This window comes from Eleginops maclovinus, chromosome 2 (genome assembly GCF_036324505.1).
Source record: "Eleginops maclovinus isolate JMC-PN-2008 ecotype Puerto Natales chromosome 2, JC_Emac_rtc_rv5, whole genome shotgun sequence".
Lineage (NCBI taxonomy): Eukaryota > Metazoa > Chordata > Actinopteri > Perciformes > Eleginopidae > Eleginops > Eleginops maclovinus.
Window position 1 is genome coordinate 19,397,599 of NC_086350.1, and position 25,144 is coordinate 19,422,742.

At 40.0% G+C, this 25,144-nt stretch overlaps 1 protein-coding gene across 2 annotated transcripts in view; it reads right to left on the reverse strand.

Annotated features, from left to right (window-relative positions):
• Window positions 1-25,144, reverse strand: part of tspan9a (tetraspanin 9a) — a 189,167-nt gene that overhangs the window by 156,996 nt on the left and 7,027 nt on the right. For both annotated transcript variants that reach the window (XM_063912443.1, XM_063912437.1), the window contains exon 2: window positions 8,983-9,039. The gene's annotated coding sequence lies outside the window, so the exon portion shown is untranslated. The remainder of the gene's footprint in view (window positions 1-8,982; window positions 9,040-25,144) is intronic.

Consider the following 25,144-nt stretch of genomic DNA (forward strand, 5'->3'; position numbering starts at 1 on the left):
CTTTTTTTTTAACTAAATAAACTACCCAGTATGAACACTTAAAATCATTAGGTCCTTAAAGTTGTAAACTGCACTAAAGATTTTGCACCCCTTAGCCTTTCACATACAATGTGGTGAAGCGATAGCCAATAAAAGTGTGGTGACGTCACTATGTTAAGGAAGTAAACAAAGGAGTCAAAACGAGGGGGAGTGTGTGGGTGAGAAACTTTGGAATTTTGTCCTTTGCAAATCATTGATGTTTGTCATATTTGTTTCCTTTTTACATTGGTAATACAAAAAACATGCTTTATCAGTGAGTCAGTGTGATGGCCTCCTTACTGACAAACTGCCGAAAAGAACTGTCAGTCCATCGGATGGTTCTGTAAAGAAGAGAGGTAATCATTAAATTGCAGAGCGAAGGATTTGCATAGACTTGAACACAAAGTACAAAGTCACAATGGCTTCTTTTGATCTTCAACTGATATTGCTTAAGGGGGTATTATTGAAGAGACAGGATGTTGGAGTGAGGGGGGGATGCATTTAAGGACAAAACCACTGACATTGAGAGACGACGCCACATCACGCTGTGCGTTTGGCAGCTAGGCATAGCTTTATTGTAGCTTAGCTGACTAACATCAGAGAAACATCTGTATACCAATCATGAAAAGTGTATTATATCCATCATGGAGCATCAGTTTATGGTATGCCTTATTGCTTTTGAAATCTAATAGCTGCACAAGCCAACAGATGCTCCCCAAACAGAGCCTGGAAACAAAGTGTGGCTGACTTATCTCCCCCACGGCCCCCGCTGACATCATATTGCAACTCGATACCTCTCACCATTTGGCCATTAAGCCCGCTAAGGTATGGAAAGGAGGTGATTCGTATTGTGATTGCAGCACTGTCCTCCAGGAATCTTCCAGAAGGGTATAGAGAGGAGCAGAGAGGGGTAGCCAGAGGAGGCCCCAGAGAAGCAAACATCCCCCCTGCCTGCCCGCAGCTAAATTTATTCCCCCCTCCCCAAGCATCCCGGGCACATTGGGATTCTATTACTCTCATGCGTCGCAGCATACAGAGAGTCATGTGAAAGCCGGCCACAGGCCTCCGCGGCTGGCAGTGCCCTTCCTGCCCCAGCATTCAGCACTCAGGCCAGTTAATGCTATTTCATCTCCACCCAGCTGCCCAATCGCTCTCTCGCACTGTCTGCGTATCTCTTATCTTCCTCCCTCATTCTCACCTTCTATGGCTCGACTCTCACCCACCCACACCCTCTCAGCCTCGTTCCCCTCTAATTACGGCTCCTCTCATCCTGAAAGCAGGGGTCAGCAGTGGACTAGCCCGTGGCTGAGAGACTGATGGTGGGTAACGGAGAGGGGAGAATTAACCCGGGCCAAATGGGGATCAATAAGGAGACGGGGTTGAAGGATGCCTCCTGTTAAGGGCAGAGACGGAGTGGAGGCTCGGCGGGGGGGTGAAGAAATGCTGGCACATCAGGTCAGATCACATGTTTCATATCCCGCTACGTCTCCTCAATCGGTGAAGTGCTGTCAGCGGCGTGACACAAGGCAGGAATATATACTTTGGTGATGGTTCACGGCCTGAGAATAAAATGCCCTGCCCCATGATTCTCCTGACTAACCAAGTGGTAGACTGACGTCTCTGGGTCGATCCAGCACACAGATCATCAGTTCTTACTTGGCCATGTATGCGAGTGTGAGTCGTTGAGCCTGAAATAGACTGACATGCGTCAATGAGGGCATTGGAGTCATTAGCTATTCCCTTTGAACAGCGAGCTCACTCTGACTGAGCAATACACAGGGGTTAGCGCAGATCTGGGAAGCCAGCTTATGCCAATTGTGTGAACAGGTTGAACATAGCCCAGGTTGACATGCAAAAGGAGGAATAGATCAAGAAACAGAGCAAAGAAATGAGAAGGAGGTTTAATTTGGAAGGAGAGAAACAGGCAAAGCTTTGCAGCATGCAGTCATTCTGCAGACATGACCATAAAGCATGCTCCCCTCCTACCCCTCCACAGGACATCTTCACTCCTGAAATGCGCACACCTCAGGGGCACACTGACCTCTAGTGGAGTCAAAAGGAACACAGGGGCCACGACAGAGATAATTTGTTCTTGAGGTAATTTTATCAGAAAATTGATTTTAAGTCAGCAACATTGGTCTAGTACCTCTCGGGTGATCCGGATAAATGGCCGCTGGGAACAGCTTGATTCGACACTGTCTGAACTGAGGTCTCAACCTCCCTGCTTTCCAATTATCCACTAGTGAAAAATCCTCTCTTTCTCTCTCCTTCTCCCTTACTTCTCCATCCCTCTGAGCGTCTCTCTTTATTCTCTCCCTCTTCATCTCTCCCTGCTTCTCTCTGAAAAAGATAGCTTTGGAAAATTTCGATTTGAACACTATTGATTCCGTGGGTTACACCTACCGCAGAACCCTGACAGGACTTAAAACCATTCTATTCAGCGCGATCAAAGCATGACCTTTCCTTCGAGTTGTTTAATGAAGTTAGATGTTGGATGCTGAGTGCATTAGTAGATATTTTTAAACAACAACTTCAGAGCCTCAAGGGTTAGATAACAGCCGAAATCTAATTTCTGCAGAGACACAGTTCGTGACATTAGAGTTTTGTTTATTTTCTCAGACTTCAAGCCATTTCACCTCCTGTAGCCTCTTGCAGTACTGCTTATCTAATCAGATGTCTCGAATGTGCATACAAAAATCCCTTGGAATATTAGTATTGCTAATTTGTTCTTCTAAAAAGGTATGTTGTATTGCTTTAAATTCACTAGAGGGCGCACACTGCAAGGAAACAAGTTAGTCCATGCTGTTGTCTCTTTAGCATTCTCTGTATATGGAATATTTAAGTTATAAATTATCATTAAATCAACAATGCCATGGATTCATTGTCAGCTAATAGAGAGTGAACAACACAATACAGAGCGTGGAGACTTTGTGGTTATCATGGTTCTCCGTTTGAAGGGCCGTCTCCTCGACTCAGTTCGCAGAGCCATTACTATCAAAGATGCCACAAAAATGAGGGTATAATTATGTTAGAATGGCAGAGCTGATCTGAGGCATGGTAATAGTGATTTGTCAGATGATTCGAAGCAGTAATGGCTTATGTAAGAGCCGGCATGACATTGCATGTTCATGGTTGAAGGGACTTACTTCTTCAGCATACATATCATTTAAGATGACGTTTTTTTTGTATGGCACTTTCCCTATATGCCTCCTAGCAACAAAGGACTTTGATTATGTGTTAACCTCTCTACAACATGGCCCCACATGACATTTTCAGTATCAACCAATCAGCAGATTGTTTTCTAAATTAAACATTTGGTCTATAAAATGTCAGAAAATGTCCATTCAAGTTTCTCAAAGACCAAGGTGAAGTCATTATATGTCTTTTTTTATCAGTCCAACACCGGAAATACTTCAGTTTTTAGGTTAAAATTAGGAGAATTCAGCAAATATCCAGATTTCCAAGGCTGAAATTTCCTCCATTTCTGCATGAAAAAATAACCATTGATTATGAAAATGGTCGGTAATTATTCTATTGATTTATTAACCGATTTGTTACATCTCTACTCTTCAATGTCAGCTTATTACAAAGGAAACATCAATCTATACCTCTTATGCTGCCTAACCCATGACATTATGTTGCACATTTGACAGGTATGTAGTGGTTTTAACACAAATCAATGTCTTCTCGAGTCGAGACACACACAGTGCTAGACAGAGAAGACATTAGGTCATGGAAAGCAGTGACAGGCAGTGTGCAGTAGGCTCTGTGACACAGCCGGCATGCATATTAATCCACTCTCCAAAAACCACAGTGAGACAGAAAGACAGAGCGGGAGAGAAATGAACGCAGGCATGGTTAAAAACTCTCTGCACTCGCCACTAAAACGTCACTCCAAAGTGACTCTGGGGGCTTTATATGCCATCCAGGTCCTCTCAGGAGACCGACCCAAATGCTAAACAGCCACAACTGGCACACAAACAGTGAGAGAAAGTTTGAATAAGGTTTCACTTTCAGCTCGGGCTAATTTAACAGAGAATGATTGAACCCAAGTCATTACAATGTGGGACAGCTGGTCAATTCAACATTACATTTTTTTTACGTTTTTACTGTAATACACTAATATATGAGTTTTATTTTTATTTGAATGCACCCCATCTATCATTTTTAGATTATGTATTGTATTGCTCCTGCTCTAGGTCTTTAATCTTTACCCGTAAATGTATTTTTTAAAGCTTTATAACCACAAACATTTACTCCACATGGTGTCAAAACAGCAGAGGGCACTTCAAGGGCAAAGTCTTTCTGCTGCAGAGGAAGGGAAAGATAATCTGCCGTTTGATGAGACCAAATTCAGCCCGAGCAGTTGGAGATTAATACCTGCTCATCTGTTTCCACTCCGAGAGTTCATTAGAGGAGCCTGAAGATATTATAGGAGAATTGCATACATTATGTATGTAAGTGTGTTGAGCTGTGGAGAGAAATTGTTGATATGTCAAAGGAAACAAAGAATGTGTGGAGAAGGGTTTTACAAGGAGAAATAGGATATCTTCAAACGTGTGAATCTATCTTGTTTTGACCCAGTTTGACGTTTTCATGTCGTTAAAACTAACCCAGTCGAGTAAAGGAAGTGGAATTATATGTAAACATCAATTTGGTAGAATTCCATTTAACAAGTTAGCTATACAAAGCAGGACACAAACTCAATGTTACTTTTTGAAGACTGCCAAGATATCTGTTATTCTGCAAGAGATACATATGAATATGCCACATTTATCAAAATGAAAGAGCAAGAAATAATAAAGATGCAGCCTTCCATCCAACGTTTGCTTCAACAGGCTACACATACTCATCCTTGTATTCAACAGACCTTAAACAACTACCTTTGACAAGCAATTCAAACCACAGTGCAACCTTTGACTTTGAAACATGACACATCTAAACATGCACCGCTATCTCCGAGGACTTTCAAAGATCAAGCTAACATATCACAAACAGCCTTGGTGAAATAAAGATAATTGTTTTTTTTATGAAAAAGCAAGACAGCATTCAGCCATCTCCCTTAAAGTTTGATTAAAGGCCAGGATCTTCTTTGAACCGGTTTGACCCTGCTAAAGCGAGGCTGTTGTAACGCAGCCATCAAACACAGAGAGGCTGGGTAGCTGTGCTGCGAAATGCACTGAAGCACAGCCTTGATGTTTTTACAGAAAGAACATAACTGGGGCTGTGAAATACAGAGGTCTTTTCCCCTTTCCTTCAACCTCCGCTGCTCCTTCAACCTCCCCTTCACCCACTCCCCCTTCCCTTTCCCAGGGTTTACTGTGTACCGACTGGTTTTGTCTGGAGTCGCCTCAACACTTTTCATTTCAGCTGAGCGTGTTATTCTTCATACTGAAAGCTAAAAAACATCCTCACAAATCTCACAGGCTTTAAGATCTACAATCAGCTCATGTTGCAATAAAAGGAAAGAAAATAAATGGAAGCCAGTAAATGTGTCACAGGAAGATCTGTCTTTCTAAGCACTATAGTTTATCAAATGTATCAATAATGTTTTCAAAAATAACTGAAACGCAGAGGTCAGGGGGGGGCTTTTGATTTATGATGATCCTATTTAACCAGTCAAAACAACTGATAAAGCAGTTCTGCAGACAACCACAACACTGGCGTATGTACAAAGGGGATACATTGCCATTATAGGCAAAAAAGTAAAACGGATTGTTACCGAGTGAAAATATAGATTTGCTGGAAAGATAATATGAGGATATAAGTCAACAAAATATATATAGTTTACTTTTGTTTAGACATTTTAAAGCATTACAAGTCAGAATGGTTGATCAAAATAGTGGGAGATACTTTTTTTAAGTCCACTAACATTACAGCTTTAGCTTCAATTTCACCAAATCCATCCCATTTTTTAATTTTCATCCAGCCCATATAACCAGTTCTCAATACTTGAACAACATTCTGCTAGCTAACTGGCAGCAATACCTTGACTAACCTTTACACCATTAAAGATGTATAATTCAGATCCAGCACCCAGAAATAGTTTTTAAAACACAATGCTTGGCCGAATGAGGTAAAAAGGATTGCTCTTATTAGATCAATAGATAGTACGGTAATTTACGCAGCAGGGGAAGGAATTCAGCCTGAATGTAAAGACTATTAACCCTTGTCCTTATTTGACCCCTCTACAGGATGAAATGGGTAGCAGAATTTCAAAGGAAGAGTGAATAATCATGACAAAAAAAGCTTTTCCTGAAGCCGAGCATCAACCCTGCCACACAGGGATTCATAGAAACAACGTGTGTCATTAATTTCCCCTTTTCCCTGCAGAAAAAAGTCCTGTACAGATCAGCTTGTCTCCATGGACGACCTCCTTTATTACTCAGAGCTAACTGAGGGTCCAGATGTTGATGAATTTAAATAGAAAAAGAGAAACAATCTACATTTGCAGCTGTCTATGAAGCTTTTAGTCTGCATTGTGGACTGTTGATAAGAGCCATCTTTTTGCCTTTTTTTTTTTTTACAAATAAAAAACACAGCTGCAACAATTTAGTTTTTAAAATACATCTGGACATTAGCAGATGTCCTGCTTCTGTCTGCAGAACCCTCAGTGCCTGCCAGAGGTCGCTGCTACACCGCAGTCCACTAATACCACTGACAGAATAAAGCCAGAGCCGCTGAGGCTGATCATGATCAAAGTGTTTGACCTGAGCTAAGAGATTTCTAGAAAGTTTTTAGGAGCAAAAGACCCTTGGAGGTTTCACTGCTGCTACTGGCTGACGGGGTACTTCATCCTGAACAGCGTGACCCAGAATGAAAAGCAGCAGGCAGCTTTTACACTTTGCAGGCTAGGCTAGTCGTGCCTGTTCTACATGGATAGTCATGATCCAGAGTGCTGCCTTATTCATGTTAGCACACCTCACAGCCTCAGGATCGTAGCATGACAGAGATTGGCAGCAAATGTAATTTCCCTTCTTTAGATTTCATACTTTAGCGGTGAATATGCTCCGGGTTATCAGAAAATAGGGTCACTTGTTCATTGTAATGCTATGCTATACACCAGTCTTGCACCTAAAGGGATAGATCGGATTCTTTGAAGTGGGGTTGTATGAGGTACTTGTCCACTACAGTGGATGGCACGCCACTGTTTAGAGAAACAGGAGTAAGAGCAACAAAGCTAAGCATTCGACTACCATGGATTGAGTCAGAGGCAAAGGATATAGAAGCAAGGCCCACCCAAAGAAAATCCATATCATTTCAAGTTTAGACCACATAGATTATCCTCACTATTTTACATCGGAAAAAGCCCATTCCAAGAGGCAACTGAATCAGTAAAAGCTGTGCTCTCGTCAAAGCCAGCAGAATCCATTGGAAAAAACTGTTATTTTACCTCAAAGGACACTGGGATTACTGATACTGTTCCTCCCCTGGTGGATTTTGTTCGTGTTTTTGTGCTACTTTTACTTTTAGTTAGTTGGTATTCACTTAAGTCACACAATCTCATGATCAAAGTAACCAATGGAGGCAGCAGTAGACCAGAAACTTTCGTGTGCTAGGAGGTCAAATTAGTTATTATACTTATTTTCAATGGAGTCTGGTGGCTTTGAAGAGAGCATATAACAGCTTTTGTGTCCTGTGGGAAAGTACTAGCTCACGGCCAAGTTTAGCTGAAAATATTCTAAACATGCTCCTGTGTGCTGTGATTGGCGATTTGTTTTTATGTCGATTAAGGCTTATTCTACTGGTCTATTGCTGTTTCTAATACTGATGCCCAATGTTGAGCGTACATGGTATTTTCCTTTTGTACACAAATTATGAATGGCCTCTTTGATATTATTTATGGAGTCAAATAATTGTAAGATACATATCTCACAGCTCCGGAAGTTAGGACACGAGCCAGTCAGTGGCCGCTGCTGATCCGTAACAGTTTTTTTTAACCAGAGGCCGTCTTAGCTCGAGTTCAAGGCCAGATCAATGTGAAGGTAACACAGAAAATGACTGCTGCTGGGCTAAATCAAAACATTTTCTCCCCTGCAGTTTTCTATCTTTATTGCTGATGTGTGCTTTCAAAAATACTCAAGCATGTGTCTCTGCAACCCCGATATAGCTTGAAGCTGAACTGCAGTGCACAAACAGCAATTGCCAGTCAGCTAAATATGTCAAGACTGCACCGCATAACAAAATAGTGGGAGACTAGAAGTTCAACAGCAGTCCATGTGTTACTCAAAACAGTTTGAAAATGTAGAGATAGTAGAAGGTAAACTATATGCATAAGAATAAATATATGAGCATAACAGCATACAAGTGTGTACTTAGGAACCATACATTTTCATCATTAATAACAGGTGTGTTTAAAAACACATTTTTTGGCATTTCTTCAACAAAGATATGAAAATAAACTGGCTCTGCAGAATACTTGAAATAAGGAGACAAATGAAGGTTGAATATATATCAAATCCGGCTGCTTTCCCATGTGTGTGCATCCCTTATGGTAATGAAATAATTTATGCCTCAAACCAATTACTGGTACAGGCAAACGCTGGAGGTCATGAAGGTTACATCCCTAAGATTTAAGGCATGGGGCTTGTGTGAGCATGTGTGTGTATGCGTATTTCCTGCAGTCACCCACCCGGAGGTAGCTCTACCAGGAAGCATACCCATACCAGAGCAACAAGTCAGCCCTGAACAATTTGAAATGTAGTCCCAGGAGCGTGTTTCCTGGAACAGCTATTGTCTACAACACCCTGGAGCAAACTGGGAAATACCAACTATAAAGTACCAAGCCTCTGCGACTTGGCTCATTCCATCTCATTCGTTAATCCATCTTCATTTTCTGACTTCAACCTGAAGACAACCTCTTTCAAACAAACAGTCACTTAGCAGTGACTGCAGTTCAATGGGTTAAAGACAGAATTAGGCCGTCCTGAGGCTGGGATGGTGGCACATGGCGTCAGCTCTTACCGGTTTTGATGTGGTCTGAAACAGAGGCAGTGGGCTCTCGGGCTCGCCTGTGACAGCCTGTCAAACAGAGGAAGAAAAACAGGGAGTGAGATGGACTCCTCAGATTAAAGCAACTGCTAATTGGAAAACATTCACAGAACGATAATGGGCTGTTGAAAGAAAAATGGTTGAATAATTACAGAGTTTGACAGTAATGTGAGTTACTTATGCAGAAATGGAACAAGGGATGCTTTTTAACTGCCATCAACCATTATCAAAGAAGTGGGCGTAGCCAACAACACATCACCAATTGGATGAGGACAACCGTTTTAAAGTTTGGAATTTTGGCTACTTTGTTTTCTGTGAGCCAGAAGTGACCATATAAGAGTGTGTGCAATTTACTCAAAATTCAACCCTAATTTACACAATTAAGCATTTTTAGGAAACTTAAAAAAAGGGGACACATAACTTTATTGGCAGAGATCAGCTAGAAATCACACAAAGACAGATGACCATTCACAGCCTCCTTCCTCATGAGGCAGGGCCATCACTACTTCCCACAAATATTGGAAGTAGCTCTTAACTGTCAGGGAAATTATAGACCAGGCCACAGCACCTGACAAGCATGCCTATGAGGCTATTTCTGACCAATATGAAAATAGCAATATCAAATACTCCAACTGCCGGATAATTATAGACACAGGCAACTTTTTTAGGCATGCTAAGATGAGTAAATCACAGTGTGTTTCATACATTAGGTTCCCTATAATGGGCAAAGCAGTATGCTGCGTTCCTGAATGAGTATATGTGGAAAATTGAGGTTGAGAGGTTGCAGACGAAACCAGAATCTATCCTATGAGCTCACAGTAAACCACAGACCATGGGCCACTGTGTGATGTTCACCAGAGAGCCACTCCATCTGCTTTCTTGTGGAGCTTTCTTCCACACAATCTCAGCTAGTCCAAAACCAAAGCCAGTGGCCTTTGACGATGAAGAGCGTGTCTACAACCTGACGGCTTTCCACTTGCACTACTTATTGAATTTCTGGTCAGGCAGGCATGCCACAACAAAGTCAGGGTGGGATGGACACTTAACATTTTGCCGTCTAGTTCTGCTATATGACAGATGCCTGGAAAGAATAACGGAAGGTCAAAATATAGATTAAAGAGAAAGAAGAGGGATGCTTATTATGAAAGAGGTAAGATAAACACGTATAAGAGCAAGGGGAGGGAAAGAATGAAACAAGGAGCACATTTAGCTGGAGACTGAATGTTTTTTATCTTTCAGATGCAAACTTGGTGGAATGGTGTAGCATGGGCAAAGAAAAAAAAAACATTGAACACTTGCCAAATTTGAAATCAAAGAGTGTACTGTATGTATGGATCATGTTTCACTTTTGTTAACATTAAGAGGCTGGGATATGTGCAGCATTCAAGTGCTGTCAGAATAATTGAAGTATATGAATTCACAACATAAACTTGGAAAATGTGTTCAAACACTTTCATTAATATTAAACAACACATTCTTTATTATGTGCATGTTATCAGAATCAGGATCCCTTTATTCGTCCCACAGAGGGGACATTTTCATTATCACATTTTTCTTTCATTTTCACATCATGAACAAAGCTCTTTAACAAACAAAAAAAGGAAGAACAACTCCCAACTGAGGAAATGGGACTATCCAACGAGCACTTGAATGCAGCATTTACTTTTGAGGGGGCCTTCCCTCTTCGGGTATAATCGTACTTTAGTCAGATTTCCAGTCACTTTTGCCAAACAGAGAGTCAATAAATCATTAGTTTAACATTTCTGTTGTGGTTTCCAAAGTCTTATCTTGTGGCGTACAAGTTATAAGGCCAGGAACTGACATTTCCCTTCCTCGTGTTAAAAAAAAAGAACAATGAGGGAATTAAATCTGATTGCTTTTTTGTTTTTGGAGCCAGTGCTTACTGTAGCAGACCGCTGAGAACAACATCTAATCTAAAATCTATGATCTGATTCTTTAGGGGCCGCGGGGAAACATTGATCTGAATAATATAAACGTGACTTAACAGCACCGTGCTATTATTTTCTCTTCTCAAGTCATCCTTGTTGAATATTATATTTGAATTGAGGTGTCAAAAGGAAACACATCTGAAGTCAAACACTTCAGATAGAGGAAGAAAAGAAGAAAAACCTGCCCTGTGGCAGAGCACCGTAAAATGTTCCTTTGATGTCAGTCACATTGAAATGTCTGATGTGTTAAGAAAGTCCCTGACAGTTTCTCTGCAATTCAACTCAAGGTTCATTGGAAATCATGTGAAACTTTGCTAGATTCATACATCTGAAGAGCCGCAGACACCTGGATATCAACGCCAGAGTTTTAGCTGCACCTTTGCTATTAAACTTAGCGCTTGACATGGGGATGCTTGAAATGTTGAAAGTAAAATAGGACTATCAGCACTCGATGAAATTTGGATCTGCTAGTTCTCAGTAGAAATGGGTACAGTAGGCAGGTCTTTGGGATATCCCCTTGATCTTTCAGCCGTTCATGATAAAGGCAGGAGCGTGAGAAGCTCCTCCAGTGTATTCTTAGCACTGCCCTTTCTTTATTCCATTCTCTAGATCCCAAGGGCCTGCCTCGTTGTTAGGCTTTGTCCATAATCTTTTCATTTTTTTTCCAAACACAACACCAAAGAGATGTAAGAATATCAAATATAGATACCTTTGAGGTTTGGGGTACGGTCGAATTGTCAAAAATTCAGCTCCTATCGTCTATTCATATCTGCTATTCCTTGACCTTTGCATGAAACGTCACAGGGTTAAGGAATAGTGGATAGGAGCATTCAAAAGGACTTAGGAAAAGAGACTGCGGTGCTTTGAGAATCCGACTGCACTTAAACTATCCCACGTATTTATGATGCGCCAGCGGACGTTACTAATGTGCGTCTGCTGTGGGAAACTACAGTTTTCTATAAAGCGGACTACTGAAAGCGCATCTGCTTTGCACCGTGCTCTCTGATGGTGTTGTTTTATGCTTTATGAACGTGGACAACAGTGAGACATATATTCTTCATTACCAAGGTTGGAATTGTATTAAAAAAGGAAAGTGAAACTTATGCTTGTCTCACTATTTTTCTTACATTTCATAGATAAAAGAAATCTGAAATATTTAGCAGATTAATTTATATGGAAAATAATGGTTGCTGCCAGCCCTTACACACACTGTTTATTGATCAAAATAAATGGTAAATAGTTATGTACACCGTTAAACAATGGATGTAGTGGTAATATTTTTTAAACATTATTTCCGTTCCCCCTTTAACTGACTACAGGTTCATCCCATTTAAAATCTGGACATGGATACTATGACATGTGCCAGGAATTATTTCCCCAGCTTAGCAACTGCTCTTATTGTTTTTCCCCATGCACCAAACGCTCTGCCCACCTGCATGTCTGAGGTTGTTAGGACAGACATTTCACCCAGAGAAAGTGCTGCAGTGCAGCCAGCTGAGCCAGACAGCTCTTTAGCCTAGGGGAGTAGTCCAGGTTCCAAACAGGAAGACTGAATCAGGCGAGATAAAGCTCTATTTATATTTTCCCAGGCAGGCATCCTGATCAGATCATCACATAAAACCACACGGAGAGCTACTGTAGGAGGGGAAGTGACGTCATGCATAACAGCCTTAAATGTAATACTTAAAATAGTTGTAGGATGACTAAACTGCTAGATTTGTCTTTTGAGAGGGCATTCTCCTTGAGAATATAAATCACAGAGTGTGTTTGCCTCCATATCAGATGGAGAACTATAAAGGGAAACCCCATATATTGATTTACAATCAAGCAGCAGTTAGGGCTTTTTTTTACCCAAGTAGCCACTAGGCATTCCATTTTCATGACAGACAGTCAACGCAAAAAGAAGAGGCTTGGATCAACACACACACACACACACACACACACACACACTTGAATGAACAGCGCAAATGTGGTGGTGATCAATCATGGAAAGTATTTGTGAACTTTACGTCTCACAAGACCATTATACAACCTACATCAATTACTGGGAACTTTCTCTATAAATAATTCATCATGATGCTGTGAGTGCAACCACAGAAATACGATTGATAACTTTAGCTACTGCATCAAGGAACATATGGCCTGTAGGCTTTACTTACATGCTCAGCTTTTCTATCACAGCCGTCGGTACGTGGGGGAGGGGGTGGGGGGGGGAAATCACACGATGGGGTTACAGCAGGTCAGGTTGTTGAACAGGAAATACCTAATAGATGCCCAAATGACCTCTGGAAGAAACAACAGACCTGTAAGTCTCAGGGGAGTCTGATGCCTCCAGCTGAACTCCTCTCTATGGAAACCCTTTGTCATCATCTCAAAATGATTGGTCTGCTGTGACACGCTAATGTGTTTTGGGAAGAATTCAGGAGTTTGTTTGTGCAACAAGGGAGCAAAGAACAGGAGAATTTTCACACAGCTGTTACTGATCAACACACCTCCTGAGCTTACTAGCTTTAGCATACAATCATTGCATCATGGATGGGTGGGTATGGGGGGCGATCCTGTTCCCTGATTCTTATCTACCTACTTCCCAAATAGGACCAAACCCATTTTGGAACTCATATTTGATCTTAACAACACATCGGTAAAGTTTCATTTTGCAGTTTTGCGACACTAGGCATGTTGTGAATAAATCAAAACCATGCAGTTCTGTGGGAATTCAGGCCAATCCCACCATAAATCTTGGCATGTTGCCAAGATGGCTGTCTATGCCGGTGCGGAGACGCAAAATGCTACAAACAATTTCGGAGTTTGGGAATAATTCTGAAATTTAGATTGCAACAAAGGAACTTTTCAAATCGATTTACTTAAAGCCGTTTTAGGCAGAAAAAATAAATAAAAATGTCAACACGGTGGAGCCAGAAAGAGAAACAGAAACAGGGAGAACTCTGTGCAAACAATCCACCTGTGGAAAATCAATCTGAGGGGGTGGATGGTGTATTGGGAGTCGACTCTCCGAAATATTAAAATAAATCAGAGAATTCCGTATGGAAACGGCAGGGAACTTTGGGTCCTTGAAAAAGGAAATAAAAAAATTACGAGAAGGCATCGGAGAACTGAAGACAAAGATGGATGTAACAGAATTAAGAATTGCCCATAAACCCGTGTCCACAGGTCTGCCCAGTTATTTCATTAACGACAATAATAAGGAAATAAAAAACAAGAATGAGGTGGCAAATGAATTCAATTCTTTTTTTGTAAATGTTGGGCCTAACCTCGCAAATTCTATAATAAAAACATGAGGATAAGCAAATAGAGAGTGGCTGGAATGTGAGAAATAAAGTGTTGCTGTCCATGTTGCTCGGAGAAGTGAGTGAAATTAAAATTAGATCAATTGTAGCAAAATCCTAAAATAAGATATCATCTGATAGTGATGGGATCGACATGATTATAGTGAAACAGACTATTGACTGTATGACCAAACCACTAAGCTATATTTTCAATCTTTCTTTTAATACAGGTACTTTTCCAGACAGAATGAAAATAGCGAAGGTTATTCCAATTTTTAAAATGGGAGATAAACACAGCTTTACTCACTACAGACCTGTGTCTCTGCTTTCACAATTTTCCAAAGTGCTTGAAAAACTGTTTGTACAAAAATTTGATACATTTATTGAAAGGAATAATTTGTTGAATGAGAGTCGGTATGGCTTTCGAGCAAATCGACCTACAGCTTTAGCATTAATGGAAATAACAGAAGAAATTACAACAGCAATAGAAAGTCAGAAATACACAATAGGCGTATTTATTGATTTTAAAAAAGCAGTTCTAAACTGGTTAAGTAGCTATTTAGATAACAGACAACAATACGTAGAGTTTGCTGGTGATACATCTCAGAGTATGAACGTTGAATGTGGAGTTCCACAGGGCTCGGTCTTGGGGCCTAAACTTTTTCTTTTGTATATCAATGACATATGTGAGACATCAAAGATACTGCAGTTTGTGTTGTTTGCAGATGACACCAATTTCTTTAGTTCAGGAGACGGTTTAAAGGTTTTAGCAGAAAGCATTGTTAATGAAATGGCCAAACTTAAAATATGGTTTGATGAAAAGAAGTTATCTTTAAATTTGAACAAAACCAAGTTTATGGTTTTTGCTTAAAAAACAAAGGGTGAAAAAGTGTCACTGTCAATAGGTGGAGTTTGTATTGAAAGAGTGTCTACATTTAGGTTCTTGTGTGTGACGATGGATGACAAATTGACATGGAAATCACATATAGCACATTTTAAAGAAAAAGGTGTCAAAGAATATCTCTGTTTTGAATAAAGCAAAGTATGTCTTAGATTACAAGGCAATGAGAATGATGTACTGCTCACTGGTTTTGACATATTTTAGCTATTGTGTGGAAGTGTGGGGCAACACCTACATGAGTAATATAAATCCATTGTTTATGTTACAGAAAAGAGCAGTAAGAATTATTCATAAAGTGGACTTCAGAGAACACACAAATAGTCTGTTTATCAAGTCAGGACTTTTGAAACGTAAAGATTTAGTTGAGTTCCAGACACTAGTAGTTATATTCAGGGCAAAAAGCAAAGTATTACCAGAACATGTACAAAAAATGTTTGTTTTTAGTTCAGAGGATGAGGACCGAAGAAGGAAATTCATTTTAAGCATCAGTTTGCACGGACCACTTTAAAGCCGATGTACTTCAGTAGTTGGAGTCAAACTGTGGAATGTTGTAGAAAATGATTTAAAGGGTTGTATTAAAAAAAATCAGTTCAAGAAAATGTATAAAGAAAGAGTAACTAAACCTTATGAAGTGGCAGGTAATCTGTTTCCTTAGTTGATTGTGAATTAGTGTGTATGTCGCGTGTTTCTTTTCTCACGTTACTGTAAGTATTTCTTGTAAGTAACTTTAACTGACAGACCATCTACTTTGATTGTTTATATATATTTTGAGTAAGGGGCAGGCAAAATAAGATTTATTCTTCTCCCTGCTCCTTTTCGCTCATGGAGTGTGTAAATAGAGTTGTGTTTTGAATGTGAATTAATTTTCTTTCCTTTTTGTTCTTATGTGGTGCACCATCATGAGCGGAACAAATAAAATGAAATGAAATTAATGTGTGTGATCTTAAATATTATTCGGTCTGACCATGCTGCTAAAAATCTTTGTTAATTATGTGCTTTGTATTAGCTGCTGCCTTACTTTTATGCACAACATATGAACAACAACTTCTGAACAACGACTTCTGAAATGTTGCCAACATTTGTCGCACTCAATGATCAAAGATTCTTGTGGCTAATGATGACTGATGCCAAAGTGACATTTTAAGGGGCACATCTAGAAGCAAATCAAAACTGATCTTGGAAATGTCCTCTCATTGCAATCTTTTACAGTCAACTAAAATGCCATAGTTATTACTGGATAACCTCAATAACAAGTGGAATAATCTATTTGTTATTGGTAATTAGGATAGAAAGAAGATTTTAAACCTCATTAAAGATCACTAACACTAAGAAAGTGGATCACATCACTCCAGTTCTGAAGTCTTTACACACTCCTGTCTGTCAAAGAATTGATTTCAAAGTTCTGCTATTGGTTTATAAAGCATTGAATGGTTTAGGGCCAACACGCATTTCTGATCTGCTGCTACATTATGAACCATCCAGAACTCTCAGGTCTTCTGGGACGGGTCAGCTTTCTGTCCAAAGAGTCAGAAAATAAAATGGAGAAGCAGCATTTAGTTATTATGCTCCCAATATCTGGAACAAACTCCCAGAACCCTGAAAGTCTTACTACTTTTAAATCCAGGCTGACAACTTTTCTTTTTGCCGCTGCTTTTAATTGAAATATTCATATCTAACATTGCACTGTAACTTGTATGAAAGTATCTTATACCGGTTTTATTCTATATTAGCTTGTTTTAACCTATTTTGTTCTTTTTGCTTTTTAATGACTGTTTTCAAATGCTATTTTCAAATGTGTTTCTGCTGCACTATTTTAATGTTTGGATTTGTGTAAACTTGCCTTGTGTTGAAAGGTGCTATATAAACAAACTGGTCTTGCCTTGCCTAAATACTATAGTATAGAACAATGGTCAGCTGGTAAATACTCACTCTCAACAATATCCATCCATCCATCTTCTCCTGCTTATCCGTCAGGGTTGCAGAGGTAACCCCAAACTTCTCTTTCCCTGGCCACATCAACCAGCTCTGACTGGGGAACATAATCCCTCCACCTGGTCCTAGGTCTACCCCTCGGTCTCTTCCCAGCTGGACGTGCCTCATTAGGTGCTCGAACCAACTCAACTGGCTCCTTTCAACCCGAAGGAGCAGCGGTTCTACTCCGAGTCCCTCCCGGAGGACTGAACGTCTCACCTTATCCCTAAGGGAGATGCCAGCCAGAGAACAAGACCCCGAGAGAACAAGACCCCGAGATACTTCAACTCCTTCACTTGGGGTAAGGCTTCATTCCTTACCTGGAGTGGACAATCCATCGGTTTCCTGCTGAGAACCATGGCCTCAGATTTGGAGGTGCTGTTCCTCATCCCCGCCACTTCACACCCTGCCGCAAGCAGTGGTGCAATCCTTAGCCCACCGAACTGCAGTCCCCCTCCCCCACGACTACGCCTCGAAATCTTGCTTTTCCTGGAGGCCAACCCTCACCGGAAATTGGTCCTACGTACTACCGAGGACCCGGACACAGCTCTCGCTTTGGGAGTACAGAGATTGGATGGCCCTGAGTAGAGACCCCCTCACCCCATACTCCCGCAGCACCTCCCACAGTATCTCCCTGGGAACCCGGTCATACGCCTTCTCCAAATCCACAAAGCACATGTAGACCGGATGAGCGTACTCCCAGGCCCCCTCCAGGATCCTTGCGAGAGTGAAAAGCTGGTCCGTCGTTCCACGACCAGGACGAAATCCGCATTGTTCCTCCTCAATCTGAGGTTCGACAATTGGCCGGACCCTCCTTTCCAGCACCTTAAAGTAAACTTTCCCGGGGATGCTGAGTAATGTGATGCCTCTGTAATTGGCACACACCCTCTAATCCTCCTATTTAAAAAGGGGAACCACCACCTTGGTCTGCCACTCCTTCGGTACTGTCTCAACAATATCATAAAACCAAAGCTCCTGTAAACACGATGCAATTATCCTGTATAAAATGTTGTTGTATTCTGCATTTTATTTTTCATTATGAAATCAGAAGTCTTGATGAATTTCCTATTCGACCAATTTAGGATATTCTTTGGGTGATTCCCAGTATTATCCTTTTCTTTAATAATCAGGTTTGAAAAGTAAATGAGCTCTAATGAAAACAAGAATATGTAAACGTCCCACTGAGGGATAGTTTACATTTTGGGCTGCCACTATGGGAGCAGTGTAGGGAACGGTCCCTTGCTCAGGGATACCAGGGTAGCACTTTCGCCAACTTCAACCGGTGATCTTCTGGTTCCCAAGCCGATCCCTAGGACTTCACCACCACCGCCAGTGAACATGTTTGGTAAGTTGATAGAAAAAAAAACAACAAACATACTAAAGTTATTTTTGAAAAAACAGTTAATAACATGCAACTGCAGTTTTGGGCTGATATACATACTGTATAGGAAGATCATCACCGATGTGCTTTAAAAAAATCCAGATACAGTATGTTTTCTTTTTTCTTTCCTCTGATTTCCTCTGATTTAGGATTCTCATGGACATACTTTCCCTCTAAACTGATTTTAAAGGCTTAATAGTGTCATTTCCAGTGACCGACCTACAAATCACATAACTATGAATATACTGAGCATTGTGAAGCAGTGTAGGCTAATGAGCCTAGGTAGTAAATGGACACATATCTGCCCACAGTGAGGAGAACTGCTATTGGTTTTGAAGGATATTAACAGTTACCACACACCAAACAGTCAACAGAGTCAGGAGCAGCCAAGTCTTGAGTTAAGATCTCTCTTAAGGGATTACCAAGGTGAATTGATGACCCTGTCAGGATGGGGAGGTTGTTGAAAAAGCTCACATTAAAAACACTTTGTCTCAGTATTACGCGTCAACCACCTGCTTTAGTGAGGCTGACACTTGGGCTGTGATGGTAAAAGCAGGCTGACTCTACCACAAACCCAATCTTCAGAATAAACCGGCAGTGGAAACTAGCTTTGACAGGGGAACTATTGTGCCAAACCTGGATGTGATTCAGCACAACGCTGCATAATTCATGACACCAGTAATGTCCTTCAATAGTTTATAGGAGTTATCAACATTTAGTTGGAAATAGAGATTAGGAAAAAAAACATCATACATTCAAGAATCTGAATAATAAGTGAATTTGTCATGAGAAATATTGCTACGATTAAACCACACAAATTGCCCTGCCAGAGCTGGATTTCCCCAAAGGCACCAGAAATAAACAGTTGTTCGTATGAACTTGGGAATGATCAATGTGTGCTCAGAATATGATTAGTATGGAAAGCGTGAGTCATGGAGAGAAATATCAAAGAGGATATTATAATGTGTGACAGTTGAGCTGTTAAAAAAACAAATTACTGCACACACTCCTGTAATTGTTATCACATCTCAGCCTTCATGGTCATAATGGAAATCAAAGATCAGTGATTTACAATTAGACAGGCCAGCATGCCACCGAGCCAATTTCATGCTTAATGGCAGCTCCCAAAAACCCAAACACAGACGGCAGCAGTCAGTCAGGATTTTTCAAAGTGCTATATCATGCCGTTCATACAGATGCATATGCATGGTAAGATACCTCAAGATATAATATGATTATTTCCACAATAAAATGTTGAAAAACTGTTAGGCCTACAGTATGTTATATTTATTTTTGAGATATGTACACATTATAGGAAATGCTTTGAAGCATTTTCAAACCTAGATAAATCAATAATTGTAATTATTAGTATTGAGTATTAAGTATTGATACACTTTCAATCCACATTTGTATAATACCATTTTTAGATCATGCTCGTTTTGAATTATATATTGAAACTGGACAAAAGGATTTTAGTCATTGGACATCTGGATCTTAAGTTATGGGATGAACTTAAGTTATCCGAGAAACAAGATGAGAATTATTTCGTGGCTTTGCTCGCAGCCCCTCGATGATGTATTTTTAAGAGAGCAACACTGATTGTTAACGTGAAACAGCTTTTTTAAGTGCTTTCTCCAATTTTATTTACAAGGATTTTTTGTTTCAAAGAGAAGGTAAATGCAGCAAATATATCCTGACTCAAGAACAATAAAAAAGAGCATAACTGAGATCAGCTGGCTGCAATATTGGTGAAGACCAAAAATCCTATGAAACCACGCTAGTTTGCAACATCGGCAAACCAAATCGAGAGAACTCTTGCAAAGATATAATATTGTACATTTAAGAAAGCCTTTTCAATAAGTATTTTAAAAAAAGGTACTCATATTTCCTCTATTTGAATCATTCACTTACAAGACCTCATCCAAGCTTTGTTTTGGTCAGAATTCTGGCCATAAGCCCTCCCACAGCTAAGCCCTTCGGTCAGTGAGTTTAGTCAGTGTGGTCAGTCAGAAACATCAGTCCCCGCCACAGTTTCGAAATGTACTCGTAATAGGTTTGTGAAAAGCTCCGTCCAGAACTTTCACACAGTTCAGGCAGAAACCCTTTGTGTGACCTGACACTACTTTGTCCTCATATGATAACGTGGACCTCACAATCCCACCTACAAGGCAAGGGTCTCGATGTACATTCAAACTGTTTGCTTGTATCCCATTTCAGCCCCAATCGGGAACCTGAAACCTGCTTTCTGAGTGAGTGGAATGGGTACATTTGATTGGCATGTTAAACAGGATCTCTCAAAGTATGTGAATGCATGTGTCAAGCAGGCTCAGCACAAGGGCAGAGAGGTTCCCTTCTAATGCCTGCAGTGGTGTTTCAGAGAAGGCAAAGAGAGAAGGAGGGATGAGGTTCACGGGTCAAGCAGACTGTGCCTTTTCAACAAATGCCAAGCAGCTAGTTGTGGGCCAGGATTGGAAGAACAAGAACCTCCTGTGCTTCACACGTAACACCAGCGCCCTAAGCATGTATAACTCTGGTCTCTTATCATGAAAAGGAATTTATCATGGATTCGTACAGTATGTGTTCAACCCAATTACCATGACATAATAACATGCTTAAACCTGGAAATTGTGCCTGATTCAGAAACTGTCCATCAAAGCATTTTGTGCTAAACCGTTGCTTAGTGCAGCTTTCAAACATAACATCTTTTTTTCTTCAAGTTAAACTGTTTAGTGAGCCAACCGTTCATAACCATCCTGGGTAACTGAGTACAGCCTGAAGATGTTTTAAATACACTTAGCAAAAAGAGAAAAAAGGCTCAGGCAGATCTAAAAAGGTTTGATTTCCTTTCCCCTAAACACACCACAGTGAAAGCTTGTCTGTCTGGCAGCATTAAAAGTGCAATTTGCTGTAGTGTTGTATGTGTTATCCTTGCATGCTTGGCTGAAGAAACTCATTTTGTACCAACAATGTGCAGAAAGTGCCAGTTATTCAACACAATACTGTGGTTCATTGCCCTCAATCAAAAGCGCTGGCACTTCTCAAAATAGCACTCATTCTTAGATTCCAAGGCATTTACCACGAATAAAAGAACCTTGAGATATCCATTCCTACATTTGGAACACACAGAAATCAACAAGAAAAACCATAACATTTGAAAAGGCTGCAATATATATGTAGAAATATGTGACTATTGTAGCTTCTCAAAAACATTTCAGAATTAGGTTGGAGAAGAAACCACTAAGGAATGTTAGGTGTCCATGCCTGAGGGTTTAGACTTATTTCTGGATGTTAAGTAGTTCATCCACGAGCGCAAAGATGTGTCTTTAGCCAGGGTATGCGTACATTAACCAAGAGGTAGCTGGAGGAAGTTTAAAATAATCTACTTGACAATCAATTAATTGGAATGAGCTTTATGTTTTTACAGTCACACAGCTCAAACTTTAACAAAAACAACAATGAATGGCTCCACTTACCAGCATATTTATACTGTAGATCAATCAAAAATCTGTCAGGAGATATGGTAAGCTGCAGGGTTGAAGTATATTCCTGCACTTTGATTAGATTGTTTCCTGAGCATTTGAAGGCTAAGACCTAGAAAATCCACAATATGTTTGCTGTATTATGCAGTTAGTGGAATACAGCAAAAAAAAAAAAAAACATCTTCTTATATAAACTTTGCTTTTGGGTTAATAAAAACAAAACAGCAGGAAATTAGAAAACCATTGTAACTGTCTTGACATAACAGGATGTTAGATATAAACTGATTCTAATCTTAGGGAAATGTATTCACCATCTTATACTTCTTTTCAAAATGCAAACACATGTCAAATGTAACGATGAGATGAAAATATCACACCAGTCAAACATCAACACCAAGCCCCTATTTTCTGACACTAAAAGGTTAAACTGTCACCTTGTCTTTGGAGCATCATTCTTTAGACTGTGCCTCCTGTCTCAGAGGTTAGAGGCCAAAAGACGTGTGAGCTAGGGAAAAGCTTTGCAGGAGGATCTCCTTTCAGCCCTCTATTGGGTAAATAAACACACATCGCTCACATCCTCTCAGTTTCCATTACTTAAACGGTTTGTTGGTCTCAGACTCTCTTGTCCCTTTGACAATAAATACATGTATGAAAATAAAGACTGTTCTCAACATGTTATTCTTAGAAAGAAACCTTTAAAGAACAAGTCCTACAAATAACCTATCATCTATTTTTCGGGGTCATACGAGGACATCCATTTTCAGTGAGAGAAAAACTATCCATGCATCTGCCTCAGTGAGGCTTTTACTGACAATAGCCCATCTGAATAAACCGGAGAACCGGCTTGGCAAACCTACGGGTTCGGATCACCGTTTTATTTGGCCAGTCATGCCTGGTTTGGAACTATAACGGCAGGTCGCATATTTATTAGAATTATGTGTAATACCCGAGTGTATCCGAAGAATATGGAAATGCTGAGTGTGTGTGTGTGTATATAAATAAATTACTCAATGAATTACTTAGTATGCTTCCAAATTAATTAATATCCTTTTCATAAATTAGGAATTCAATAATTGATCAAATTTGATTAACATGTTTTAATCATTCTATACCATAAATATTTATTTGTAATTAATGAATGTATCCCTTACCTTAGTATACATTTCCATTTTATGTTTTAATTGTTTACTTATTTCAGCAAATTTCATCTTGCATGCTTTTTCTACAAAGGTAACAGAGATCCGATCCATGGTGTTGTTTTGATGTCTTGTAAATGAATTGTATTTGGTGGATAGCAATCTGCTTTGAAGACACTGCTTATTAAAAGGTGTGAAACTTTCAGGGCCAGCTGGGTTTTTGTCCAACATTTTTCATATTTGCTTGAATTGGGGTCCCAGCTTTCCACTGATAAATGGGTTTTGGGCTGTACATGTTGGGTCTTCTATAGTTTAGGTACACATTTCTGGACTTGTGAAGACTCAACTTTGAGCTCAATGCTATTGTTGACAAAGCTCACAGTAATAATACTAACATGCACAATTTGATCAGGTAAAATGTTTACCCCCTTCACCATCTTCATTGAACAGTTTAGCAAATTTCAGCTGAAACCTCCTTTCAAAATCTGACCAGATGTGAAGCTAATGTAGATGAACGGTCAGAGGACCAACAGTTCACAACAAGTGATCACCTTGGCAATTACTGTAAGACATATGTACCAAATGTCATGGTAATCCATTCAGTAATTGTCAAGGTAGTTCAAGTCAACATATGTTCGCAAAAGACAAAAAGGCATCGGATCATCAAAGGGGGTAAGATTCATCCTCTGGGGACAAAGAGTGTCCTGTACCAAGTTTCAAGGCAATCCAACACGCAGCGTTACAGAGCATTTCCTAAAAACCTTCCACTAGCATGTCTAAAGACATACTTATAGTAAGACTTAAATGTCCTCCATCAAATCCGAAGAGCCTCAATGAGTGGATGATGGCACCGTTCCAACATCTTGTCAGAGGCAGTCAACCGGCAAAAAGTTGCACATATGATCAGTGCTCAGTGATGTGTTGCTCCAGATGCTCTGAAATACATCTACACTACTGCATCTAATATATTTTACGTCCATCTGGGACCTATCAAATATTTCATTTAAACAGAACATTTGGCAGCACAGGCAAATGTTTTCCTCAGTGTGTTGGCAGGTTAATACATGGGATGGCAGTGACAAATGTTTTTGCCACAAACACTTGAATTTAAACCAATTATTTACTGAAGAAATTCCCATCAGTGGTTATGTAATATTTGATGCTTTTTGAGGCGGCTTAGCATACCTGAAGGTTGCACATGCATGATCTTTAATTGCTTTTTGGAAATTGTGGCATTCTTAATTTTAAAAAACCAAATATGTCCAATTTAGGGCGGTGTACATATTTCAAGATGTTATGCATAGTAACCCACATTCTACTGTGAAAACTTTTATGATTCAGACTAATTAGAATCATTTAAACTCTAAAACATTCTGAAGTCATCTCCAGCACTTCTTGATGGATGGATGCTGGAGAGAACTGATACCTTTTATCAACTTTAACCAAATCACCGCATGTGGGACAAGAAGGGGCAATATTCTTGCAATCAAGCTGTAGAAAAGGAACGAGTTCCAGACGTATCACTTATTGTTGACCCCTCTCTGATTAATGATTCATCACCAATGAAAGGAAGAGCTGGGTTTCAAAACACAAAGATTGGCCATTGAGTATCACAAGATGGCAGATCATGTTTAAAGAGTTCAATGCCCATGGTGAGGACCAAATCCAAGAAGAAGCAGGTTCTGAAGATATTCACAAAGGTGCTTTTGATTAGAGCATTGGCATGCAGCAGGAGGAGAGCTGGTTCGGCCTCGCCAAATGAGGCTCCCATGTGTAAATTTAATCACAGCAGGTTTTAAGTGGGTAACAAATGACTGTTTTGAGGATTGGTTTTATTGAACAAACATTTAGGAAAGCAGACAAGAACGGACAGGAGTGGCCGACCCCTAAAAAGTGTCAGGATAGGAAAAGTGTCATTGTTTGGTTTTTTTTTTCTTTCTTTCATGTATTAACTAAAAAGAACTACGCTGTTGCAAACAAGTGCTTTTCCAAATGAAATCCAAATAAGTTTGACAGTCAAAGAAATTCACA